This window comes from Bufo bufo, chromosome 3, assembly GCF_905171765.1.
Source record: "Bufo bufo chromosome 3, aBufBuf1.1, whole genome shotgun sequence".
In the NCBI taxonomy this organism is placed as follows: Eukaryota; Metazoa; Chordata; class Amphibia; order Anura; family Bufonidae; genus Bufo; species Bufo bufo.
The window spans coordinates 658,169,266-658,196,893 of record NC_053391.1 but is presented as its reverse complement, the minus strand read 5'-3'; the positions used below and the strand labels follow the sequence as shown (position 1 = coordinate 658,196,893).

General features: G+C 43.9%; 1 protein-coding gene across 1 annotated transcript in view; it reads left to right on the top strand.

Moving 5' to 3' along the window:
* Positions 1-27,628, top strand: part of CNTN5 (contactin 5) — a 626,057-nt gene that overhangs the window by 505,836 nt on the left and 92,593 nt on the right. The gene's annotated exons all lie outside the window — the stretch shown is intronic.

Genomic DNA, 27,628 nt, shown 5'->3' with positions numbered 1-27,628 from the left:
GGATCACGCCCAGCAGTGTGTTCGGTGACGTCACCGGCTATGATGGGCTGGCTTTAGTGCTGCCCTAGTCGTTTTACAGGCTAGGGCAGCGCTAAAGATTGCCCATCAGTGCCAGTGACATCACCGGGCTCACTGCTGGGCAGAAGCCTCCGCCTAGCTTATCCATGGAGGGCCCGGTATGTCACCAGATCTCCTGAATATGCCTTTGCCCTGCACGATTCAGGGCAGGGCAAAGGAGAGCATCGGAGCATGAAATGGGGGAAAATATGGGTATGTCCAGGTTGAGCTGTGAACCTGGACAACCCCTTTAATAAAGAGAAACTATTTATATCTTGTTCAAAGTATAGTACTTGGGGTAGACTTTCTAATCCTTCTAAAATGTAGACAGTGTAAACTTAGATATGGAGTCTAAAAACGGGCCAAATTTATCACAATGGCTCTTGCTGAATGTATAGATAAACACTGGGGGAACCAAGTGTTACACAGTGTCCATTCATATCAATGATTTGTCTTTGTTGTGGACAGGACAGGTCCTCCAGAGTGAGTGACACTCTTTTTTATTGCTCTCCACTATGGCCAAGAGATGAAGTTGCTGAACAGATAATCCCCTGTATACAATAATAGGGAATTAGGGGCGTACTGGCCATAGACTCTACAGGGAATTTTCCTAGTGGCCCGATGCCCAATAGGGCCATCCGAGCGCTCCTCAGTGTTCCTGGGTGGGCCCATACTACTGGGGGAACTGTAGAGGTCATTATTAAAGAAAGTTCAGGCAGATTGCTGAAGTTAGGGCTGGTTTGATGTTGTGCCCACATCTCACCTCCTAAGCCCCCTACACCATTTCAATATTAGAGACAATTGGAGGAGGAGGACAGAACGTAGCAACTATTGATGGCCACCACAAAGGGACAGTTTCTGGGGCGGTATTTTCTCCTGCACTGTGGTATTTGGTTCGGTAGGATGGTACTCTGTGATGCACTATGGTATTACTGAACCTGCCAACTTGTGATGGCCCCATCTACTTGTGCTGCTCCAGTTTCTGTCAATATGGACCCACCTACAACATTGGGGCCACTTTTTTTTTCCAAGGACACTTTAAGTTCTCAGTCCAACCCTGTAGGATAATATGAAAATCGCATTTCTAAGCTGAATTAAGCCAATGTTATCAGGAAAGATCCTGAATATACTATTGCAGCACTACAGGACGGAGTGTCATGTGCGCTGTTTAAGCCAATATTATTAGACGGCTTGGCTACGGTCTGAACCCTTGCATCTTGCATGTTTTGACATATTGTTACGGGTGATTACTTCAATGCCTCATCCTGCAGGCACTAAACTTCTTCTGGAAGTAAGAGATAATAGCAATAACCATATGGGAAGCATATAACATTAACATACATTGGTGAAATGGAAGCAGAGTTAGGGATCCGGGGAGGAATCTTAATTGCTATTACCAAAGTCAATATGCAATTTATTTTCCCCTTCTCAGACATAGACATAATTGCCAAATGTTTTACTGGGGATGTGATTGCCTGTCTTCAGGTCAATATAACTATAACTGTAGGACGAGTATTCCAGCCGCTTAGAATTCAATAAAGATTCAACTCCGCAACCCTCTCCCCCCCCCCCCAAGTTCTTCTCCCTTTTATGTAAGTACGAGCGCCCTTCACAAAAACAGCATCATGTGAATGGAATAAAGAGTGGAACCACAGTGTGTAGAAGGCAGCGAGGTCAGGGCTCTTCTAAAGACTGCAAACTGTGAAGCTCGCAGAAAGATTCCGCGTTCTTCTGCCATATTATTTTTTTGTTGTGGAGCAGGACTGATAAAAGGGAGAACCATTGTATTCTGTGAAGGAAAAAACAACCAAACTAATCCACTATATAATGTACAGTCAGAATGATGACAAAGTGTATTTATGGACCAAGTCTGGACACATAACGAACTATAGATAGATAGATAGCCATACAAATTCCACGGCACTCCCAAAGTCAAAAGTAGAGTTCTTTAATGTCCAATGTGACATTTCAGTCCTCTTACTGGGACTTTTCTCAAGTAGATAGATAGGAGATAGATAGATAGATAGATAGATAGATAGATAGATAGATAGATAGATAGATAGATCCTAAAGAGGCTGTTGTTTTTATAGGAAATCCCTTCCCGCACATTACAGAGGAACCACCTAACAAAAAGTATACCGATCCCCAGGGACGTAGCTAAAGGCTCATGGGCCCTGATGCAAGAGTTCACCTTGGGCCCCCCTTCCATCAGCGCTTTGTAGTCAGTGGCAGGGAAGCAAATAGCCTTCGTGCTGCCTGAGTCAAAAATTGAAACAGCAACCCCTTCATGCCAAATTCTTGACCTAACTCCTTCCCTCCAGCCAGAGGTATAACTTGACCTGCATGCACTTTCTATAATACCAGTGTCTTCTTATGAGAGTCTTTGGGCCTCCTCAGGCTCCTGGGCCCGGTAGCGACTTCTACCTCTGCGTTCCCTATAGCTACACCACTGCCGATCCCCTAATTCCATTTGCTGTTAGCCTACACCATTCCAGAATTGGAGCCATGTTTTCATCCCCAAAGAAGGTGTGATCCTCCCCTCGTTTTTGCTTGTGTTGGTTTGAAGAGGGGAAGCCTTGGAGTCACACATGGTACAGTCAAGTTTACAGGATATGCTGTTTTTAGGGTGCGGAAGGAAAATGAGGACCAAGTCAGATTTAAACCAAGGTCTTACATAGAAGAGAGGGTACCAAAAGAAAATCTTGAAATTACCCCCAATTATGTTGTTGGGTTTTCCACCTTCACACCATTTCAATAACCCTTTTTGACAATTCCTCACAATGTAGCTCTTGTTGAGAAGGGGGTCCTGTAGAGGTTCTCACCTCTAGTGTTGAGCGAACCCGAACTGTAAAGTTCGGGTCCGTACCAAACTTTGCAAATTCGGGTACCCGGACCTGAAATTTTGTGTTTGAGTTCGGTGTTTGGGCATTTAATAAAGCCTGTTGAAAGGCTGCAGGGCAGCCAATCAACAAGCTTGTGAGCTGTAGGCACTTAGAAGCCATTACAGCCATGCCTACTAATGGCATAGCTGTGATTGGCCGATGCATCATGTGACCCAGCTTCTATAAATGCTGGATCACATGTAGCACTGCCTATCAGCTCTGAGTAGTGCAGGAATAGGAAGCAGGCAGCTGAATTGAGGGAGAGAGTTAGGAATCTGGCTATTTGTTTTGTGGGTGACCTACAGTATAAAGATTTTTTGCGGGTGCAATACACCAGCTTTGCACCCCTGACATACGTGACAGTGAAATTGACATAGTTAATTTGTCTGTTAGTTCGGTGGGTGAAATATACCCAGTTTTTGTGTGAGGTACACCTGCATTGCATACGTGACAGGGAAATAAATATAGTTAATCCGTCTGTTAGTTCAGAGGGTGACCTCAAAGAATTAGGAGAGAATCAAATAAGGGATGTGGCCCTGATCGTGGTGCTGCTGGTGTTGGTGGAGCTCCTGTTGCAGGGAGAGGACGTGGTCGATCTGTGCCAGCTACAAGCCCAAATGATACACCTTCCTCAGGTGCACGTAGACGACAAAAACGTCAGCGTTATTTTGTAGGCCCAAATACCGGTGTACGAATGGTGAGGCCAGAACAAGTAGAGGCAATAGTAGATTGGATGGCTCACAGTGCCTCCAGTTCCTTCACATTGTCTCCCACCTGGTCCCCTGCTGAAAGCGCAGAGTGGGCACCTGCAGCCCATGGGCATCTCTCTTTTACCTCACCCCCTTGCAAATCAGCCAAGCAGTCTGAGCCCCAAGTCATGCAGCAGTCTCTTATGCTTTTTGATTACTCTGCTGGCGGGGTTTCTGTGGGCCGTCCACCTAGCCCTGCCCCAGAAGTGGAAGAGATTGAGTGCACCGATACCCACCACTTATGTTTCAGGATGTGGACATGGGAGGACCACCGCAGCACGTTTCTGATGATGACGAAACACAGGTGCCAACTGCTGCGGCTTTCTGCAGTGTGCAGACCGGCAAGGAGGGCAGGGGTGAAGAGTGGGTGGAAGATGATGTGGAGGATGATGAGGTCCTACACCCTACAGGGAATCAAGGTCATGCGAGTAACGTGTGCAGTTTGGAGGAAGAGGCGGTGGTCACACAGCGCCAGCCGCACAGCAAAAGAGGGAGCAGGGTGCAAAAGCCGAACTGGCATGGCAGTTCTTCAGTCAATGTGCTGATGACAAGACGCGAGTGGTTTGCATGCAGGGCCGTCTTTAATATTGATTGGACCCTGGGCAAAAATTTACTTGGGCCCCCTGGATCCCGCCTTCCCACACCTTAGCAGGCAATCACGCCCTCCACCACAACACACACAAAAAATCCACACATCTGGTAGAGTACAGTGAATGACTGTCAATACTTCCACTTCTGAAGACTCCAGCGGCTCAGGATCAATGCTCTGGGCAGCTGGGCTCAGGCTGGAAGTGGGCACCGCTCTGCAGGAAGGAGACCAGGGCTCGGCTCACCCTAGTGTTACAGTGCACCCCAGCACCCCACAGTATGCAGTATAGCACCCTATAGTATACAGCAACCCACAGTATGCAGTATAGCACCCTATAGTATACAGCACCACACAGTATGCAGTATAGCACCCCACACTATACAGTGCCCCACAGTATATAGTAGAGCAGTATAGCAGCCCACAGTATACAGCACCCCACATTATACAACACCTCACAATATACAGTATAGCAGTATAGCACCTCACCGTATACAGCACCCCAAACGTTACACGATACAGCACCCCACACTATACAGCCCCCCACACTATACAGTACAGCAGTATAGCACTCCACAATAAACAGCACCCACAGTATACAGTATACAGCCCCCCACACTATACAGTACATCAGTATATCACTCCACAATATACAGCACCCACAGTATACAGCCCCCCACACTATACAGTACAGCAGTATAGAACTCCACAATATAGAGCACCCACAGTATACAGTATACAGCCCCCCACACTATACAGCCCCCCACACTATACAGCCCCCCACACTATACAGCCCCCCACAGTATACAGGCCCCCACAGTATACAGCACCCTACAGTATACAGTATACAGGCCCCCACACTATACAGTACAGCAGTATAGCACTCCACAATATACAGCACCCCACAGTATACAGGCCCCCACAGTATACAGGCCCCCACAGTATACAGGCCCTCACACTATACAGCACCCCACTATACAGTAGTTTACAGTATATTAGCATAACAGCCCCTGTCACCTTTTTCTGATGTAATCTTCACAAAAAAAAGCTCCACAGTTAAGGCAAACTTCTACAGCAACACTACTGGTAGAAAGGACCTTGATGACCTCATAGCCATGTGACCAGTAATATTGCTAGGTTACTGGTCACATGGTGATGATGTCATCTAAGGTCCTAGAGAATCACAGCTCTCACAGTATGCTGCCTGGAGTTCCGGTGTTCTGCCACTTTTCTATACCCGGACAAAAGTCTATACCCGGAAGTGATGTAGCTGCACCGGAAGTCACGTGGACGAGTTGGAATCAGCTGGAGGAGGGGGTGTGCGCTCTGCGCAAGAGCATTCGGCTAAAGTATAGTAATCTGGCAGGGATGGCTTGCCTGGAAAAGTAGTGGCGGCTGGAAACCATGTACTGTGGGACAGCCACTGCCATAAGATTTTTAAAAGTCTCTGTCTCCACCAGACAGAATGACAGCATTTCAAAGGCCAGGAATTTTGAAATGCTGGCATTCAGGGCCAGGGATCGCGGGTGGGTAGGGGGTACTTCCTCTTTCTCTCCAGTGTTTGGGAGATGGACAGCTGAACGCTTCCATGGGACAATGTGTGGAGATGCTTGGTGATGGTGACGAAGGTGGTGGCGTTGCTGCCACATCCTCTGTTTGCTGGTTGCCACTCTCACTCCAGAGGGGGAGGAAGAGGCCGAGACTGCAGCAGAAGAGGAAGCAGGAAGAGCCTGAGATCTTTTGTGGTTTTTGAGGTGTCTACTCCACTGCAGCTCGTGCGTTGCACTTAGATGCCTGGTCATGCAGGTTGTGCTCAGGTTTAGAACATTTATGCCTCGCTTCAGGCTCTGATTGCACAGCGTGCAAACAGGGCCGACTTTAACAAGGGGCAGCTGCCCCGGGCCCAGTTGCTCCTGGGGGGCCCAAGGCAGCTGCCTCTTGAGCCCTGCTAGCCACTGCCCCGGGTGTCAGGCTGTCAGCTACACAGGGGGTGCTGCCATGCCGTGCCTGCCGGTGTTCTGCCACTTTTCTATACCCGGACAAAAGTCTATACCCGGAATAGTTGTAGCTGCACCGGAAGTCACGTGGACCCGTTGGAATCAGCTGGAGGAGGGGGTGTGCGCGCTGCGCAAGCGCATTTGGCTAAAGTATGTTAATCTGGCAGAACGCCCCTGCATTTTCCCAGCCCTTTATTTCTTTACTATCCATCTCTTTCTTTGCCATCCATTTCTTTCTTTACTATCAATGGCGGCATAGAGTTCGACGTCGCAAATGCCGAGCCCGATGCGTGGCGAGGGTACAAATTAATGTAGTTCTGCCAGATTACTATACTTTAGCCGAATGCTCTTGCGCAGCGTGCACACCCCCTCCTCCAGCTGATTCCAACTCGTCCACGTGACTTCCGGTGCAGCTACATCACTTCCGGGTATATACTTTTGTCCGGGTATAGAAAAGTGGCAGAACACCGGAACTCCAGGCAGCATACTGTGAGAGCTGTGATTCTCTAGGACCTTAGATGACGTCATCACCATGTGACCAGTAACCTAGCAATATTACTGGTCACATGGCTATGAGGTCATCAAGGTCCTTTCTACCAGTAGTGTTGCTGTAGAAGTTTGCCTTAACTGTGGAGCTTTTTTTGTGAAGATTACATCAGAAAAAGGTGACAGGGGCTGTTATGCTAATATACTGTAAACTACTGTATAGTGGGGTGCTGTATAGTGTGGGGGCCTGTATACTGTGGGGGGCTGTATACTGTGGGGGCCTGTATACTGTGGGGGGCTGTATACTGTGGGGGGCTGTATACTGTGGGGTGCTGTATATTGTGGAGTGCTATACTGCTGTACTGTATAGTGTGGGGGCTGTATACTGTTTACTGTAGGGTGCTGTATAGTGTGGGGGGCTGTATACTGTGGGGGGCTGTATACTGTGGGGGGCTGTATAGTGTGGGGGGCTGTATACTGTATACTGTGGGTGCTGTATATTGTAGAGTTCTATACTGCTGTACTGTATAGTGTGGGGGGCTGTATACTGTATACTGTGGGTGCTGTATATTGTGGAGTGCTATACTGCTGTACTGTATACTGTGGGGGCTGTATACTGTGGGGGGCTGTATACTGTATACTGTGGGTGCTGTATATTGTGGAGTGCTATACTGCTGTACTGTATACTGTGGGGGGCTGTATACTGTGGGGGGCTGTATACTGTGGGTGCTGTATATTGTGGAGTGCTATACTGCTGTACTGTATAGTGTGGGGGGCTGTATAGTGTGGGGTGCTGTATCGTGTATAGTTTGGGGTGCTGTATACGGTGAGGTGCTATACTGCTATACTGTATATTGTGAGGTGTTGTATAATGTGGGGTGCTGTATACTGTGGGCTGCTATACTGCTCTACTATATACTGTGGGGTACTGTATAGTGTGGGGTGCTATACTGCATACTGTGTGGTGCTGTATACTATAGGGTGCTATACTGCATACTGTGGGTTGCTGTATACTATAGGGTGCTATACTGCATACTGTGGGGTGCTGGGGTGCACTGTAACACTAGTGTGAGCCGAGCCCTGGTCTCCTTTCTGCAGAGCGGTGCCCACTTCCAGCCTGAGCCCAGCTGCCCAGAGCACTGATCCTGAGCCGCTGGAGTCTTCAGAACTGGAAGTATTTACAGTCATTCACTGTACTCTACCAGATGTGTGGATTTTTTGTGTGTGTGTTGTGGTGGAGGGCGTGATTGCCTGCTAAGGTGTGGGAAGGCGGGATCCAGAGGGCCCAAGTAAATTTTTGCCCAGGGTCCAATCAATATTAAAGACGGCCCTGCGCGCAGGAGCTGTGGACTGGCATGGAACAACAGACCGATGAGTGGTTGGTGCCACTGAGCCTCAAGCCCGGCCTGGTAGTGTGCGATAATGGGCTAAATCTCGTAGCAGCTCCAGGCCTAGCCGGTTTGACGCACATCCCTTGCGTGGCACATGTGCTGAATTTGGTGGTGCAGAGGTTCTTTAAAAATTACCCCGATATGTCAGAGCTGCTGCGAAAGTGTGGGCCGTCTCTGCACGCTTTCGGAGTTCTCACCCTGCTGCTGCTCGCCTGTCAGTGCTGCAGCGTAACTTCGGCGTTCCAACTCACCGCCTCATATGCGATGTACCCACACATGCTGGAGAGACTGTGCGAGCAGCAGCAGGCTATAGTGGAGTTTCAGCTGCAGCACACACGGGTGAGTCGCTCGGCGGAACCGCACCACTTCACCACCAATGAGTGGGCCTCCATGCGGGACATGTGTGCCGTGTTGCGCTGTTTCGAGTACTGCACCAACATGGCCAGTGCCGATGACGCCGTCCTGAGCGTTACTATGCCACTTCTATGTCTTCTTGAAAAAACACTTTTGGCGATGATGGAAGAGGATGTGGCACAGGAGGAAGAGGAGGAGGAAGAGGGATCATTTCCACGGTTATCAGGCCAGTCATTCACATGTGGTTCGGAGGGTGGGTTCCTGCACCAACAGAGGCCAGGTACACAACTGTCGAGCCAGGACACAGTTCTGGAGGATGTGGAGGAGGAGGATGAGGAGGAGGAGGAACCATGTTCACAGCAGGGTGGCACCCAAAGCAGCTCATGGGCATCACTGGTGCATGGCTGGAGGTATACAGAGGACACAGACGATACACCTCCCACAGAGGACAGCTTGTTGTTTCCTCTTGGCAGCCTGGCACACATGAGCGACTACATGCTGCAGTGCCTGCGCAATGACTGCTGAGTTGCCCACATTCTAACTTGTGCTGATTACTAGGTGGCCACCCTGCTGGATCCATGCTACAAGGACAACGTGCAATCCTTAATCCTGTCACTGGAGCATGATACAAATATGTGCGAGTACAAGCGCACGTTGGTAGACGCGCTGCTGATGGCATTGCCACCTGACAGCGGGGGCTCAGTGGAAGCACAAGGCGAAGGCAGAGGAGGAGGAAGAGGTCGCCAATGCAGCTGGGGCACCGGCAGCACCTCAGAAGGCAGGGTTAGCATGGCCGAAATGTGGAAAAGCTTTGTCAGCACACCACAACAACCAGCACCACCAGCTGATAAGAAACGCCTTAGCAGGAGGCAGCATTTCTGCAACATGGTGGAACAGTACGTGTGCACATGCCTACACGTACTGACGGATGGGTCTGCCCCATTCAGCTTCTGGGTCTCCATAGCCTGAGTTTGCCCTTTACCAACTAGGTCTACACTCCTTCTCCCCGCGGCCGTATGGTCTGCTTCTATGGTGTGTATGCCAGAGAAAGTCTTCTCTGTCAACCGATATGCCCTCCGATATGCCCTCCGATGCCATAGAAAATAACGGAAAATGTAAATTACAGCTTGACCACAAATACCTTAGACATACATTACTATATATAATGTACATAAAGCACCGAGGAAAGTCCCTCTCTCCCTATGCATAGAGAAAACACACAGCTTTGTGCCTTTATGACTAAGGTCATACCCAAATTACTCCTTGTATCATTACTATTAATCATTTATATAAGCCATCAACAGTTGGGGTGCTATAAATATGCAAATCAAGCATACATATTTAGACAGATGCAAATAACGAAGATGGTCATATTCATGAATATTCATCGAGCTCCATGTGGTGTTGGTGATAAAAAATAAGTGTTACCAGTCTGCATATATTTCATTTTACAAGTCTCTGTTTGCAGTCTTCAGCAAAGGAGCCCGATCCATTCATGACAGATCCATATGCAACTAGAACAGCTCTTTATCTTCACCGCCTGGGTTATGATGGCTCCCCAACTGTACCTGGACTGGAAAATATGCTGGAAGATTATAAATAAATTGCGGTGATAAGAATGACTGGCGTGTAAAAGATTTGTGTCGTTTGGATGCAGATCTGCAGATGGTGACTACAATAGCATACCAGACACAGAGCCTGACGACCTAGACATTAATGGAAGCAAGAGAATTAAGGCGAAAAAATCACCTGAAAATTATTAGAGGACTCTGGCTTCATTGTAAACATTTAGGGGGTCATTTACTATGCTGAAATATGCCTAAATTAGGCAACAGTTAGTTGTGCCGCTATCTATGACTTCACCTCGCTGACGCCAGGTCTAAAATTGTGGGCATGGTGTGATTGGGGAAGGTCAGAAGTGGTCTTACATTTAGAACTGGCACTGGATGCGCAGAAGTTATAGAGAGGCCGGCGCCACTTTAGGGCTAAAACGGTCTTAATAAATGACCCCCTTAGTAACTATCCATTAAAAAAAAATCTGATAGCAATGTTGCAGTTTTTACACTGCCCCCAAGAGCACACAATAGGCTGGCATTTCCTGTCTCCTACAGCTCTCTTGTCAGCTTTACTGTACAGACTGGGACAGGGTCACCAGAATCATCTCAGTATCAACAAAGGCTGGACAATAAACATGAGCTCTCTTATTACCTCTTATGGTATTGATAGCTCTTAAAATGGTTTTCCAGTTTCAAGAGAATAGATTTTACTTACCTTCAGGCCCTGAAGAAGGCAATGATTGGCTGCAGCAGTTACGTGTTGTCAACATGACTTCACCACTGCAGTCGGAAAAACAGCCAAATCAAAATTTCTGGAGCAAGGATCTGTCAGGCAAGTAAGCATCTATTCTTTATTACAGGGCGATCCCTTGAATTGTCCGGTTTCTTCTTGTTCCTCTGGTTCTTAAAGTGCCAACACACACACCTTAGTCTTCCCCAGTCACTGGCAGGCCAACTTAGGATATTTAAGCCACTTATCAGGGAGGATTCCTGAACCATAGGTTGTAGTTTTGCAGTGTCCGTCAGTTTGTTTGCCTACCCATGTACCAACCTCTGCCTGTTTCAGAATTTCACCCTTTGCTGCCTGACCTGACTTCTGTTGACTCTTCATATTGACCTGAGCTGCTTGCCCTGACCTTTGGACTGATTATTGGAATGTACAAACTCTGCCTGCCCCGAATTCGGCTTGTCCCTAACTATGGTTTTGCTTCATCCCTCAGTTTTCCCGCATTGAAATCCAGATCCTGTATAGGGGTTTAAGGGTGAAGATCAGATGGGGCCACTTAGCAAACGCCCATAGGAGTATTCCTCAAGTCAAATCTGTTCATATACCGTACATCTGCTTCCATAACACATAATAAAGCCCATAACTTTCAGTGATCCTCAATTAAGAGATAAAGCTGATGACTTACATCCAAGCAATGGTTTGTGGGAAAAAGTATGTAAATCAGCTCTCCTCCGAAAGGAAAAAAAAAACTATCTTCTCTAAGCCAAACCAGAGATCACTGCAAAGCCTCTAGTTTGGCTGATATCTAATAATGTTCTTCCTTCTGGAGAGGAGCTAATTTTTCATACTTTTTCCCAAAGACCATTACGTGTAATTAAGTCTCTGTACACCAGCTAGGTCTCTTCAATAAGAGCCAGAACAAAATATATGAAAAGCATCATGTTTAGGCATCCGCATGCTTTTTGCCGTGTAGTGTAGACTCATATTTTATTTTATTTATGGAGTTAATTCAGCTATATTTATGCAAATTGTCAACACGTACAGATGAAATGTTTGCACAACATACCACATCTGCCAAGTATGAGAGCATTAATGGGTCTTAATTTATAAGCTGGAAATGTTCTCTACATTTTTTTTGAGGAGTCACATTCTGCTTTTATTAAAACCTCTAAGGGAAATGCCAATAACAGCCAACAAATCTGGCTTTCATATAGAGATGTGTTTGAATTATTTGCTGCATCAGATAGCACCTGTTTATTAAGAACAAGAACAAGAACTCCACTGTGCTGCTATCTAGGGGGATAATTTCTTATCTTGTCTGGAGAACATCTGTCAAATTGTCCTACTCCCACCCTTACTCCACCCTTCCTTAGGCTTAATGTACATCCAGATCTAGTTATCCAAACTGATTTTAAGATCTGTAATCACTCACAATCTCATATTTTATGTGTATCGAAAGATTATACTGGTATCTCCCAGGTCATGATGCCAGAGGTTCAGGTAGCTAAGAGGATCCTCAGAATGTCAAGCTGGTAGTCACTGGTTTTAATCAATGACCTTGTAGAGTTTGTGATAGCCCTGGTAAGAAAATAATCAGTGACCACATCATGTGACTGTGGCGGAATTGCATTTTTTTTCCAAATTCAACACCATTTGTTTTTTTTTCCAGCTTCCCACTACATCATATGCAATATTAAATGGTGCCATTAGAAAGGACAACTTTTCCCACAAAAAACAATTGGCTATATGAACGGAAAAATAAAAACGTTATGGCTCAGGAAGGGTTTAATTGCCAAAACATATGTTACCTCAGGCAGGGATCAAGTTTTCAGTCTACATGGCAAGAGAGGATTGTTAAATGGTATCTGTATACCCATAGTTCAGACTGCTGTATTAGAGCATGCTTCAGTAGGCTTAGATGCTGACACTATAGAAAGGCCATAACAGGTCTTATCAGGTTCAGTGGAGGACAACCCAACTTGTGGCTCATATGCTGCTGGAACTTAACATTTTTCAAGAGTTAATTGTCATTTATAGTGACATGAATGAATTAATTTACAATGCAACTAAACATGCATAGGCACTTCTCATTATACCGTAGTTAACAAATGTGTGGAGCTGCACAATAGCCGACACTTTCACAACTAATGGGAAACACCTCCAAAGGTGAGACTCCTAAACCTGCAATCTATCCCTTTTGCTAATAAGCACAATTCTTAATTTATTTAGCCATGTTCACCAGGCAACATTGCAGCTTCTCCTTGGATATGTTTCCATCTGGCTGAAGGTTGACCCCTCAGAGTGATACAGTTTGTAGAAGGTAGTTGGACGCTGTACATGATTACTTGCATGCATTTTCTTGGTATCCACAAGAGGTTCCATGATTGTCTTATAGGTGGAAATCCAACCTCTAGGCTCCATATACAGCTGCAGGTTTATTACAGGTGGTGGCAGATGCTTATGGAAGTTAATGAAAGGGCAAGGCAGTCTTGAAGTCTAAAAAACATTAAAGAGATCCACATGTCCCTCTACCTCACAATTCTATGTGTCTCATGAACCACTCTCTTCATTAAAGTCTGTGCTCAGCTCCCATAGACTGGTATGGACTGTGCCACACACATGCATGGCCAGCTCAGTGCAACAGCCTTCCCTGTTTAATTGTTATTAGGAACGCTGTCCTGTTAGGTGAGGTTCTCTGAGGTGTCCCCGAAAAGGAAGGGGCTGGGGGGTGGTAGTGGAGATGATGGGTGTCGTTATACTCACAGTCGGGTCATGGCCATCCCTAGGGCAGTGCAGTGATAGGAGCACCTTTTCTTCCATCAGTAAACACCCTGGTAATGGGACTCCTTCCTGGCAGTAGTTGGATGCTCCTAAAGGAGGATGTTTGGCTGGGTGCAAGGCAGGAGTGTGGATGTAGAGGGCCAGCAGATGTATGATGCAGTCAATAACCGGGCAGCAGGTTGCAATAAAAAAAAGTCTTTCTTTACTGACTAAAAAATTGGAGTAGTAGTACATATGGCAGTAAAAGACACAGTTCCAAAGTAGATATTACAGTGTAATTTTCTCTCAATAGCAGCATAGAGGCCACAACAATGATGGTATAGTTGTAGTACTCCCTGTCTCTCTCTTTCTCTCTCTAAGGACATCTTGCAGTCTCTCAACAGAACCACATTGATGCAGTAAGGACCTTATTAACTCCTTCTGTAATTCCCAGGCTGAGATACTTAGATACAGATGGCAAGGTTATCTAAAAGTGTGGTAGATGCCAAAGCAATAATCCTTTCCACAACAGCAAAGTCTATTATGCCATAAACAAGCAATACCTTGCTGTCTGAAGCTTTTATAAGATACGGTTCTGGAATTTCCAATCTCCTCCTCTCTGGAGTACCTTGCTAATGAAGCTGCTTCTTTTGCAGTCGTAGTCTCAGAGACAAAGGTTCCCTCAACTTGGGCATAGATAGCAGGATTAAATACATGTGATGGATACTCTCTGCTTCTGAGTCTAACTGAACAGTTTCCCGTTGAAGATATACACTCACCTAAAGAATTATTAGGAACACCTGTTCTATTTCTCATTAATGCAATTATCTAGTCAACCAATCACATGGCAGTTGCTTCAATGCATTTAGGGGTGTGGTCCTGGTCAAGACAATCTCCTGAACTCCAAACTGAATGTCAGAATGGGAAAGAAAGATGATTTAAGCAATTTTGAGTGTGGCATAGTTGTTGGTGCCAGACGGGCTGGTCTGAGTATTTCACAATCTGCTCAGTTACTGGGATTTTCACGCACAACCATTTCTAGGGTTTACAAAGAATGGTGTGAAAAGGGAAAAACATACAGTATGCGGCAGTCCTGTGGGCAAAAATGCCTTGTGGATGCTAGAGGACAGAGGAGAATGGGCCGACTGATTCAAGCTGATAGAAGAGCAATGTTGACTGTAATAACCACTCGTTACAACCGAGGTATGCAGCAAAGCATTTGTGAAGCCACAACATGCACAACCTTCAGGCGGATGGGCTACAACAGCAGAAGACCCCACCGGCTACCACTCATCTCCACTACAAATAGGAAAAAGAGGCTACAATTTGCACGAGCTCACCAAAATTGGACTGTTGAAGACTGGAAAAATGTTGCCTGGTCTGATGAGTCACGATTTCTGTTGAAAACATTCAAATGGTAGAGTCCGAATTTGGCGTAAACAGAATGAGAACATGTATCCATCCTCTGATGGCTACCTCCAGCAGGATAATGCACCATGTCACAAAGCTCGAATCATTTCAAATTGGTTTCTTGAACATGACAATGAGTTCACTGTACTAAAATGGCCCCCACAGTCACCAGATCTCAACCCAATAGAGCATCTTTGGGATGTGGTGGAACGGGAGCTTCGTGCCCTGGATGTGCATCCCTCAAATCTCCATCAACTGCAAGATGCTATCCTATCAATATGAGCCAACATTTCTAAAGAATGCTATCAGCACCTTGTTGAATCAATGCCACGTAGAATTAAGGCAGTTCTGAAGGCAAAAGGGGAACCAACACCGTATTAGTATGGTGTTCCTAATAATTCTTTAGGTGAGTGTACAAGCTGTGCGGTCCCTTTTTGTATAACTTTGGATTTAGTGTGAACTGGAACCTACCTCACCATAGACCTGCTGCTCTTGGAATAGGATTGCGGTTTGAGCCACTCTTTTTGATTTTTGAATCAATTTGTATAAACATAAATAGCAGGAGTTTGCACATGCAGATATTGTCTCTTGCTCTGCTCAGACTGGACTATACTAACCAGGGGACAGACCTGGTCCATTACCATGGCAATCTAAACAGTCTGTCAATATTTTAACCATCTGGTTGCTAAAGATGAGTGAATCTTCTAAGATTCGTTTAGTTTCTGATTTGCCAAATTTTTCAAAAAGTTTGGGTCCGAATCTTTTCGTTCTGAACCAGAGTTGCTCCAATTGCCCTGGAAATTGTTATATAACCCCCACTAGTCTTCTAAAACACAGATTTTTATCTTGTTTTGTTAATTTTTTGCACATTTTTTCATTTTCCCTCACCCATCCCCTTGGTCTGATACAGTGTCAGGTGTAGCTGTATCTACTTTTATCATTGCTGCATAAAAATGTGGTTATTTCTTGGCCGAAACTGACTGTCATTTCCTCCTGCCTGGCGGTGACAGAACACTATTGAATGCTTATGCGCTAGGCGCCGTTTTACAAGATTTGTCCGAACTGAACCAGAAAATATTTGAGTTTAATTTGGTGCCTAAAAAAACGGAGATTCGGAACGAATCGCCGAATCTGCAAATAGAATCCCTCCTCTCTACTGGTTGCCTTATACATTGCTATTGAGTACAAAAACATAATAATTCACAACAGTTAACTCAATATTTAACTCAGTAACATTGGATTAACATTGCTAGCTTTAGTTAACCCTTTGCAGTAGTCCTTCTGGGGTACTGCACATGCTACAAATGTCTGTGACGGAACACCTTTATCATTTGTATGAATCAGAGTTCCAGTGAGGTTTCATTTACTTTATGTATAAATCATTACCTGGCATGAACTCATCATAAACTACAGAATCTCGAACACGCAGCCAGAATTTATTATTTTTATGTAGAATTGTAGAAGGAAAGTGAGTCACTAATAAATTGGAGCTTTCAAACGGTGTGGATTCCAGTCATGATTAGAAGCGTCACATCTGTTTTCCGAATCACTTTGTTACAAAATAAAATGACACGTAATTTAACCTCCCTCTTGGAGATCTGATGAACTATAGTATGATTCCCGAGACCAGTGGAAGGCATCAATATGCAGCACAATCCTTCAGGCACCCACTGGATGAGGCCAGTGGACGGCGGACAGCATAGCGGAGAGGATGATGTTTTCATTGCTTCACTGGAGAAACCGTAGAAGTTGCGAATCATCAATATTTCTGAAGAGTAAATGAATCAACTGCCAGCCATGCTACAAATGTGAATTATCTCCACAAATAAAAGAAGCAGCTGGGATTTTATTGGATCAGAATTCATCAACCTTCATAAATGTTTTCTTTGGTATTTTTATGCGTCTGGTTTATCTTGAGATAGTCATGGAAAGAGGTAATCGGATGTATCCTTTTAGTCTTTAAAGGAGTTGTCTTATTAGAGGCAATCCCTCTCGAAATGTTACCACTGGGGATGGCAGATGATCCTTCCTGGTCCCGTTCTTGGTACACCTAGCAATCAATTGATGCCTGGGAGAGCCACAACCTGCTGGTATATGTAGTATGATGTGGTGGCCATTCAGATGAATGGTCCTCTAATAGAAGGACGGCTCACTTCTGCCAAAATCAGAGTCACTCATACAAAGTGGCTGTCCATTATGAGTTGGGGACTACCATGTATGATGTCCATATGCCCTAAAAGCACTTACTTTACATCAATTTCACAAATAGGCCATTGATATCAATAAGAACTGTATAATGCTAATGTTTCGACCCACAACAGGGGTCTTTGTCCAGCATAAAAATGGTATAAACCAGGCCTAAATAGATCCAATTAATTATTGGTGTGCCAATCAAATTCTTGCCCTTTCCCTTCCGTGTATCTCCACAATAATAGACACATTGGGAGAGATTTATCGCAAGTCGCAGGTGCGATATTTTAACTGTGACTTTTAAAAAAAATTGTCACGCCTCGTCATAAATTAGGCGCATCCTCCGGCAGCACAGGGGATATCAAGACAGGAGCAGAATATATCAGAATATATCAAGACAGGTGCAATATATTTATAACATCACAAATAAAGGGCAACATTTATTAAGATAAATGTCCCCTGTTGGTGTCAGATTATCCAAAACTATTTAGAAGTGCACCCTTTTTTAATAAATTTGGCACATCTGTGCAGGTTTGTGCACTGAAACGGAAATATACGGCAGTAAGGGAGCTGGTGTAGCTTTCTGGTATAACCTATGCTGGAGGGTCTAAACCCCAGTTGTGAGATTTCGCACAAACACTTTTTGACGCCAGTTTTCTTGAGAATAGGGGTTAATAAATGTACCCCAGAGTGTATATGGTATAGCATCACAAATCTCTGTGACAGATTAGTTATGTCCTCTCTGACTACAAACTGCGGGAGCAGCTGGTTGTTTTGGCAGTTGTCAGCTTACCACTGCTATTAAGGAGATGGAGGCATAAACTACTACTAGTGGCTAGTTCAGGCACATATGCAATGAGTTAGTATTCCACTGGATATCTCCTGGTCTGTGTAAAAATTTTTTATACAGAATGTAAGTTTTTTTGTTTCTTTTAAAGGGATTGTCTGGGTTCAAAACTAAACTCGAACATATCCTCATTTTCACCCAGGCAGCCCCTCTGATATAAGCTTTGAAGCATATCATGCTCCAATGCTCTCCCTTGCCCTGCACTGTATCGCACAGGTCAAGGGCTTTTTTAGTTTACATCTTTACACTGCTAGTCAGGGGCTTCCGCCTAACAGTGTTTCCGGTGACGTCACCGGCGCTGATGGGCAGGTTTTAGTGCTGCCCTAGCCGTTTTATAGGCTAGGACAGCGCTAAAGTCCACCCATTAGTGCCGGTGACGTCACCAAGCTTACTGCTGGGCTGAAGCCTCCACCTAGATTATCCATGGAGAGCCCGGTACGTCACCAGATAAAAAAAAAAAGCCCTTGCCCTGCATGATTCAGTGCAGGGCAAAGGAGAGCATCGGAGCATGAAATGCTCCAATGTTCATATCAGGGGGGCTGCCTGGGTGAAACGGGAATATGTCCGGGTTCAGCTCTGAACCCTGACAACTCCTTTAACATATAATGGGTTTTGTTCTTCTATTTACACTCTATTGATATTATACTGTTATTGTACCCTGTTAGAAACCACATGTATATGCTTGAAGATAGAGAGAAAGGTCCCTGTGAGGGTCAAAATATATATTTTTATTTTTATGGACGAACAAAGATTTACAAGTTTCTGTCATCTCCATGGATTTTGTCCCCTTTTCCTTGTGTGGATTCGATTCCAGGGGGAATGTGGGGCGCTGTGACTTTGAATCTCTTATTATACCCTATTGAGATTTCTTAAGAGCGTGCTATAGGCCTCTTTAACTACTAAACACCGACCACTGTGGCCAAAAAAATGCCTTTACTCCCAAATGAATCATTTAATATTTACCAGACTTTCCCTTTAAGTGCATTGTCTTATATCTTTTTTCCTCCTTGCATACTCTTAGATATTTGCTGTTTGTGCTTACTCTTCATTGCATAAAGAAGAACCTAGAGAGCAATTTGAAGTTTTAGCAATAAATTAGCATCAACACGAAGAAACTTGTTGCTTAATGGCTGCTCGCTCCACTGTATCTGTCAATTTACATTTTCCTCTTGGATAAATTATAGACTGCACTGGGTATGCTAATTTCCATCACATTATTCAGACGAAAGGTAGGGATGGGGCACAATGTCTAACAAACGGCAACATTTTGGGTATGTTTAAGCATTAAAGGTGATCAATAATCCTCTTACACGCCCTGTCAATGTAGTCACCCTCTGGGGGGTCGTTTGTGAATGATCAGTTTAGCTCTTCTGGCATCTTTATGGTTTCATGACGTTCCTCAATGGTATTTTGGGACCTTCAAATTGTTTCTTGAAGGTCAGGTATGAAATATGTAACAAGATAGTTCATATGAGCTATGCCTAATCAACTGAGAGAGGAAGAAAGAGTAGAAAATAGATGTTGCCCTACTGAGACTAAGAGTCTGAGACTTTTGCTGGAGCCTAGTAGAATCAGCTGAGCAAGCACTGAAAGGTACCTATCAAAATTAACAGTGATTTCCACCATAGAAAGTAATTACATAAAGCTAGGAAATGCAAACACTTTAGTTTCTGTGATATGTGCCTACCAAGACCCCAACTAGACCCTAACTAGCATCAAATTGAAGGAGACACAGCACTAGTTAAAGGGGGTTCAACCTGCTTGTTAGTAGGGTTTTTGATCATAATCTGGAACCCCCAGAAACCAGCTGTAATTTGCAGGAAATTGGGTTGTAAGTCACCACAGGAAAAACTAAGAGGGAGATTTATCAAAACTAGTGCTAAGGAAAAGTGGCTTAATTGTCCATTGCAACCAATCAGATTGATCCTTTTTTCAAAGTATCTCTGAAAAATGAAAGGTGGAATCTGACTGTTTGCTATGGGCAACTAAGTCACTTTTCCTTAGCACCAGTTTTGATAAATCTCCCCCATTCTGTTGAATTGTCTGTATAGTGCAGGACAAGGTCCTACAGAGCAAATGACTCTTTATAATTGTTCCTCCACTCTGATGGAGAGACACATTGAGCATGTGCCCAGGTGCTTCACTCATTTTCTAAAGGACAACCGGAAATAGGTGAGAGCTGTACTGAGGATCCCAGGGGTCAGATCCCCAATCAGTCAGGTATGCCCTATCCTGTGGAGAGGGGATAACTTGCAAACTTGAAACAACCACTTTCACTCAGAATTGCCTAATAGGGTGTATGAAAAGGGGTTTTCTAAGCCCCATTCAGCACTTCTTTTTCCCCATCTTTTGCAATTTTCACTTTGAGCAGGGATGTGTTGTAGTTGGCAGAGTTGTGTTGTAGTTTGCTCGGTTGTGTTTTATTACAAGTAGGTTACACAAAACATAGACATACACATAAACGGTAATTAGATGTACTATGTTAAATAGACCCGGAAAGAGTAAGTAAAACCACACTCAGTGTACATAGATATACCAAACAACGAGAATAAACTGAGATTAAACGGGTATTTCATCAAAAATAAATCCTTTATTGAATAAATAACATATATAGACGAGAACGTGAGACAACAGATAAACGATGGCTACATCTGAGGAGGTAGGAAAAAATATATATTAGGTCAGCACTACTCACTGGAGTCCCAGTATTCCAATTCGTGGTGGTGCCTGCAGCGTTGGATCCCGGTCTGAGGGTTCCCGTAATAAGTAGCAAAAAATGAAGAAGCCGCGGCACTCAGATGGTTCAATCCCAATTTCTTTTATTTCACCTCTTGTGGCAACGTTTCGACCAAGTGGTCTTTATCAAGCACAATAAAACAGTGGTACAGTGAACATATAAATACCTCCCCTTGTCCTCACATTGGCCTCAGTTTAGACATGCCCTTTTAACCCTCTATGTACATTATACCGTTTCAAACATACAATACAAAACACAAATCCTCATCAGTTCAGTTATTAGGTCTTTGCCTACCGTGCCTCCATGCTGTTTCAGCCCCGCCCCGGACCTACATCGCTCCGGTGTATTAGCACACTGTGTATTTCTTCACCTGGCGTCCCTCAGTTCCAGCTGCGCTTGCGCCGGTATCGTCACTTCCGCCCTTCTGATTCACTTCCGCCAGTCCTTCGACTGAGTTCCCGATCACATGACTGAAAGTCTAAGGTGACGTATTGTCACCTGATCATAGGTTACTATGTTACCGGACGCCAGGCTCTAATAATATACATACAGCTTCTGGAGAGAATCTTTCTGGGACGCAATGCGGGCGATCCAGAGCACACCAGAGCATAACCATTCATTCCAGCATTTATTTTACCATATTATACATAAAGCACTGTAGTGCGGGAACTACTGTTGTCATTCAGGGTCCATTTTTATATTATATTACATTTCTTTTCTTTTCTGGGTGAATTACTGTTCGGCGTATCCACCATTCAATCTATAGCTGGTATATAGACCATAAGCTCCAGGGGGAGTCAACCCCCAGCCCCCATGGCCCTCCAGCCCTATAGTCACATTCATTCTTACGGGTTCTGGGGAATGGAGGGCTATACTCCAAAAATTGGATAAGCCTTCTCCCTTACCCCTTCTCCTTTAAATTTTTTGGATATACTGCCGTTTCATTATCCAGCTCAGTCGCCATATCACTCCATTTTCATTACTATTAATCCCTAGAATGACAGCAGCAGATTCCCTATTCACAGTCATCGGTCATTAGATCCATTTTCTCCGGTATACATCTGGATAGCATCACACTACCTTCCAGAAGCTCCCCTAATGGATTAAGTCACTCCACTAGTAAATATTTTATAGATTCCAGGTACGGTTCTCGCACAGCACGTGCACGGCTGCATCTAAAAGTCAAGATAAAAATAGAAAAATATACATAAAAAATGAGGATACATAAAAGTGAAATGATATGGTACATAGGCAAAAGGGGTCAAATTATATAAAAGGAAAACACACATATTGCTTTTGGCCAGATGTGTGGAGTACACATCCTGATTTAGGGTTCAGAAGAGTGAGCCTACCTTAAATTCCCTATTCAGGCCTTTTGGCTCCATGGTCTCTAATTCATAGATCTTCATAGATAAATGTTTCCCAGCTTAGATATAGGATAATAGATAGTGTTCCCAGGTTGAGGAGAGGTGGTGATAGGGAGAAGCTATTAAAAAAGAAAGAGCTACGGTGGATCTATGAATTAGGGACCATGGAGCTAAAAGGCCTGAATAGGGAATTTAAGGTAGGCTCTCTCTTCTGAACCCTAAATCAGGATGTGTACTCCACACATCTGGCCAAAAGCCATATGTGTGTTTTCCTTTTATATAATTTGACCCCTTTTGCCTATGTACCATATCATTTCACTTTTATGTATCCTCATTTTTTATGTATATTTTTCTATTTTTATCTTGACTTTTAGATGCAGCCGTGCGAGAACCGTACCTGGAATCTATAAAATATTTACTAGTGGAGTGACTTAATCCATTAGGGGAGCTTCTGGAAGGTAGTGTGATGCTATCCAGATGTATACCGGAGAAAATGGATCTAATGACCGATGACTGTGAATAGGGAATCTGCTGCTGTCATTCTAGGGATTAATAGTAATGAAAATGGAGTGATATGGTGACTGAGCTGGATAATGAAACGGCAGTATATCCAAAAAATTAAAAGGAGAAGGGGTAAGGGAGAAGGCTTATCCAATTTTTGGAGTATAGCCCCCCATTCCCCAGAACCCGTAAGAATGAATGTGACTATAGGGCTGGAGGGCCATGGGGGCTGGGGGTTGACTCCCCCTGGAGCTTATGGTCTATATACCAGCTATAGATTGAATGGTGGATACGCCGAACAGTAATTCACCCAGAAAAGAAAAGAAATGTAATATAATATAAAAATGGACCCTGAATGACAACAGTAGTTCCCGCACTACAGTGCTTTATGTATAATATGGTAAAATAAATGCTGGAATGAATGGTTATGCTCTGGTGTGCTCTGGATCGCCCGCATTGCGTCCCAGAAAGATTCTCTCCAGAAGCTGTATGTATATTATCAGAGCCTGGCGTCCGGTAACATAGTAACCTATGATCAGGTGACAATACGTCACCTTAGACTTCCAGTCATGTGATCGGGAACTTCGTCGAAGGACTGGCGGAAGTGAATCAGAAGGGCGGAAGTGACGATACCGGCGCAAGCGCAGCTGGAACTGAGGGACGCCAGGTGAAGAAATACACAGTGTGCAAAAAAAACACTAAAAATACTAAGGTGCAAGTGCAAAGGATGCACCTGCACCTTAGTATTTTTAGTATTTTTTTTTGCCCCCATATACTAAGTAATTGTGGTTACAGAAGTACATGCTGATTTTAGTGAGGCATTGTACTCTCTTTTTCTGCCTCCGTTCTTGTACTCCATTCCTCCCCTTCATGTTTCACCTGTGCTGATATGCCTCCTCAGATGTAGCCATTTTTTATCTGTTGTCTCACGTCTTCGTCTATATATATTATTTATTCAATACAGGATTTATTTTTGATATACCTGTTTAATCTCAGTTTATTCTCGTTGTTTAGGGTTGTGTTGTAGTTGGCAGGGTTGTGTTGTAGTTGGCAGGGTTGTGTTGTAGTTCAAACTTTACCTCTACTTGTTAGGGCTCTTGTAATTACCATTACTCATTATATGGATTAGAAATATTTGAAACAGGGTTTCCTCACAAAACTCAACATTTTAATCTCCTGCCGATCCTGGCCCAACTGTTCCACTGTCCCGAGTCATTCTTGGCTGCAGCCATTACTCCTATAATTGATTACCTCCATGATGTATATAGAGTGCCTTCCTCCCACATATTGGCCCCTACACACCATTTACCAGTCTTTCCCGGTGCAGACAGCTAGAGACGGGGTTTGTCATTTTAGGTCTCCGGTTGCAGACAGAGTAGGGGAAAGGCTTCTGCTCCAGCAACTTGCCTCACAGGCAAAGACAGGTCTGGTCTGAAGTTTGTTATTAAAAACAGTGTGTAAATGGCTCCTATTCTGGGGTACATCTAGAAGATTTTTTTAAATATTTTTCTCATAGTTTTAATTCTAATACTAGACACAAAAGTATCAGTGCACAAGATGAGGAGATTAACATTAACATAAGATTACTACATTTAATATTTAATTGCTATTTAATGGGGTTTCCAACTTTCAAAGATCCCTTTTTTGTTAGAAGGATTTCTCAACGATAAGCCTGCTGCTTGTGATCACTTGTGATCGCTGGGGAAATCCGTCTGCAAACATTTAATTTTCTCTACAGCACCACCACAGGTGAAATGAAGCATTACACAATTTCTATTATTAACAAGCTGTCCATGTAATGAATTAACGTGTCCTTTAAAGGGAGGAGTGCTCTATAAGTGGGACCACCCTTCTGTCGTATGGCATTTGAAAATGGGCTTTCTAAACTAGCCAAACATGAGAAGAAGACTGACAATAGTTAGCAAATTATTAAAAGGATGATTTCAGTATATGCAAAATCTAATATTTTTACCCTTTGATATACAATACTGCATATCCGATAATCCAGCATCGGGTCTCATTATGCCAGATTATAGCAATGTTACTACACATAGAAACTATCTCAGTCCCAGAGCATGTTGTGTGTAAATGAACAGCTGTCAGTGACATGACCTTCTGCAGGAAATGGTGGCTTGCACACTGGAGACAGTTGGGAACAATGGCACCTGGCTTGCCCCTGTTTTCAATTACCAGTTGGGTTCAAATTTCCTTTTAGCTTTCACATCTTAGTTATTGTAATTCAAGTTTCATCCAATATTGTAAAGATTTTCCATCTTTTTCATTTCTAGGCTTTTTATTTGGGCTCGCCATCTGTACATCTGTTCCCAACTGTCAGGACAAGACGATGCAAAATGAAATGTTGTGTCGTTTCAGCTCGTCATTAGAGCAAGGCTGTCTTCTTTATGTGCCTCATTACAAACAATTAATATGCAGAAGACTCAGAATATACTAATTATGTGTCAATATGCAAGTTTTATAACCATGCGAATGCAGTGATAAATTACACTGATAGTTACACATTACACTGAGTGATATGAACTGGAGGTTTGTACAAAATCTAGAGCGTCTGGCGTAGGTAACATGGGACTAGAATCCTCAGGATCAAACTCATTATTAGGAAGAAGTTTTTGTCTTTTATGGGATTTTTTTTTTCTATAGCATTACACAGTAGGATCTGGTGACAGTAGAATTTCTGCTAAAGTTTGTCGCTAAAAAGACCAAAAAAAAATATTAAACTCTTGTGAAATTGTGGATTTTCTGGTTGGAAGGGAATGCCCATCTTTAACACTTTCCAAAACTCTATGCAGAGATATAGGGAGCTTAGGGAGTTAACCTATATCACCTATATCGAGAACGGAGCCCCGCAAGTGAAGGAGGGCACACTGCGTATGCGCAGCCACACTCCATTAATTTTCTATGGGGCCAGCAAAAATAGCCGAGAGCTGGCTTGGCTATTTCCGTCGGCCCCATAGAAATGAATGGGAGCGGGGGCCACGCATGCGCGGTATGCTCCCATTCACTTCTATAGGGGGCCGGTTGGTGGTGGCCTGACCGGAGTCCTTCAGCCACCACCTTGCAGGGTTCCGCACCTATAAGACTACGGTGGCATATCCTAGCGATATGCCCCCATTGTCCATGTGAGACAACCCCTTTAAATAAGTGGCTCAGAAGCTGGTGCAGAAAGGAAAGGTTTGGGTTCATGGAGAACTGGGCTGACTTCTCGGTCGGTTACAGGCTCTACAGTAGGGACAGGCTGCACCTTAATGGGGAGGGTGCAACTGCCCTGGGGGAAAAAATATTTTGACGGCTGGAGGAGCTTTTAAACTAGGATCTGGGGGAGGGTGGGGGGTCATACTAATAAGGGGGTAGATAGTGTAGAGAGTGGGATATAGGAGGGGACAGTGGGGATTTAGTGGGGGCTGGGGTTAGTGAGAAAAGTAGGGAGAAGACTGGGCAGAACTGTAAACTGATGAAAAATAGAGCTGCTGGTAACACGAACCTGTTACATACAAACATCAACCAAGGTAACCCAAAAATCCCAGATATTTACTTTACAGATAATAGTAATTTAAAATGTATTTTCACAAATGCCAGAAGTTTAGCTAGCAAAATGGGGGAGCTGGAGGCTATGGTACTAGAAGAACACATAGATGTAGTTGGTGTGGCTGAGACATGGTTGGACTCTTCACATGACTGGGCTGTTAATATTGAGGGTTTTACACTATTTAGGAAAGATAGGGTCAATGCAAATTTTATCATCTTTTTACAGATTTTATTAAGCCCTTTGTAAACTTCAAATGCCATAACTGACCCCTCAGATTTGTATCTTTTTTTTGTCTTTTATTGCCCTTTTTACAGTAGCTGTAAGACATGGGGGGTTTCATTTTAGCCGTTTATACTTGTTACCTAAAGGAATAATTTTTTTTAGTGCAATTACTCAATGTGGATTTAAAGCTCTCCCATTTATCCTCAGTATTATTATAGTAAGTAGCTGCTTAGTAGGTGGTGTGTGCCTGTATGTGAGGAGTGATCTGAAGACAAGTGTGAAAGAGGCAATTGTGGGTGCGGAAGGTGAGGATGTGGAAACCTTATGGGTGGAATTTCAAAGGGATATAAAAACTGAAAAAAATAATACTTGGTGTAATCTATAGACCCCCTAACATCTCAGAGAAGATAGAAGCAGTATAACCAAATAGAGCGGGCGGCACAGGCTGGTACAGTGGTCATAATGGGAGATTTTAACTTCCCAGACATTGACTGGGGTCAAGATTCTGCCTCAACTGCAAAGGGGAGAAGATTCCTCAACTTGCTGCAGGACCACTTTATGGGCCAGTTTGTAGAAGCTCCCACTAGGGGCGATGCTCTGTTGGATGTTACTGTTCGAGAAACACTAGGTAATAGTGACCACAATATAATTATATTCCCCCTAAACTATAAGAAGCAAACTCTGTCAGGCAGAGCAAAGACACTAAATTTTAAAAAGGCTAATTTCCCTGGGTTGAGGGCAGCATATTAGAGCATAGACTGGGTGCAGCTACTTACTATAATAATACTGAGGATAAATGGGAGAGCTTTAAATCCACATTGAGTAATTGCACTAAAAAAAATTATTCCTTTAGGTAACAAGTATAAACGGCTAAAATGAAACCCCCCATGTCTTACAGCTACTGTAAAAAGGGCAATAAAAGACAAAAAAAAAGATACAAATCTGAGGGGTCAGTTATGGCATTTGAAGTTTACAAAGGGCTTAATAAAATCTGTAAAAAGATGATAAAATTTGCAAAAATACAAAACAAACAGCAGGTGGCAAAAGAGAGCAAAACAAATCCCTAAAAAATTCTTTAAATATATAAATGCTACAAAACCAAGGTCCAAGCAGGTAGGATAAATAATGTTAAAGGGGGGTTAGTCACTGAAGATAAGGAAAAGGCAGAGTTACTAAATGCTTTTTTTAGCTCTGTATATACAAAGAAGAGAAAGGAGCTGATATCTGTGGTGCTGGGGCTGTTAGTACATCCAGTAATATACTCA